Below are 1284 nucleotides of genomic sequence, written 5' to 3'. Positions count from 1 at the left end.
ATGACAAGGTAAAACAGTTAACAGTTTCTTCATTAAAACATGTACTGAGTAACATGACAAGGTAAAACAGTTAACAGTTTCTTCATTAAAACATGTACTGAGTTACATGACAAGGTAAAACAGTTAATAGTTTCTTCATTAAAACATGTACTGAGTAACATGACAAGGTAAAACAGTTAATAGGTTCTTCATTAAAACATGTACTGAGTTACATGACAAGGTAAAACAGTTAACAGTTTCTTCATTAAAACATGTACTGAGTAACATGACAAGGTAAAACAGTTAACAGTTTCTTCATTAAAACATGTACTGAGTTACATGACAAGGTAAAACAGTTAATACTGTCTTCATTAAAACATGTGTTGAGTAACACGACAAGGTAAAACAGTTAACAGTTTCTTCATTAAAACATGTACTGAGTAACATGACAAGGTAAAACAGTTAACAGTTTCTTCATTAAAACATGTACTGAGTTACATGACAAGGTAAAACAGTTAATAGTTTCTTCATTAAAACATGTGTTGAGTAACATGGTAACTAAAACAGTTAAGAGTTTCTTAATTAAAACACAGGTGTTAGGTAACATGGTAACTAAAACAGTTAATAGTTTCTTAATTAAAACGGAGGTGTTAAGTAACATGGTAACTAAAACAGTTAAGAGTTTCTTAATTAAAACACAGGTGTTAAGTTACATGGTTACTAAAACAGTTAAGAGTTTCTTAATTAAAACAGAGGTGTTAAGTAACATCGTAACTAAAACAGTTAAGAGTTTCTTAATTAAAACACAGGTGTTAAGTTACATGGTAACTAAAACAGTTAAGAGTTTCTTAATTAAAGCACAGGTGTTAGGTAACATGGTAACTAAAACAGTTAATAGTTTCTTAATTAAAACATGTGTTGAGTAACATGACAAGGTAAAACAGTTAACAGTTTCTTCATTAAAACATGTACTGAGTTACATGGTAACTAAAACAGTTAATAGTTTCTTCATTAAAACACAGGTGTTAAATAACATGGTAATTAAAACAGTTAAGAGTTTCTTAATTAAAACACAGGTGTTAAGTTACATGGTAACTAAAACAGTTAAGGGTTTCTTAATTAAAACACATGTGTTAAGTAACATGGTAACTAAAACAGTTAAGAGTTTCTTAATTAAATCACAGGTGTTAGGTAACATGGTAACTAAAACAGTTAAGGGTTTCTTAATTAAAACACATGTGTTAAGTTACATGGTAACTAAAACAGTTAAGGGTTTCTTAATTAAACAGAGGTGTTAAGTTACAT

Source organism: Limulus polyphemus, unplaced genomic scaffold (assembly GCF_000517525.1).
Source record: "Limulus polyphemus unplaced genomic scaffold, Limulus_polyphemus-2.1.2 Scaffold9982, whole genome shotgun sequence".
Classification (NCBI taxonomy): domain Eukaryota; kingdom Metazoa; phylum Arthropoda; class Merostomata; order Xiphosura; family Limulidae; genus Limulus; species Limulus polyphemus.
This window is presented reverse-complemented; position numbering follows the sequence as displayed.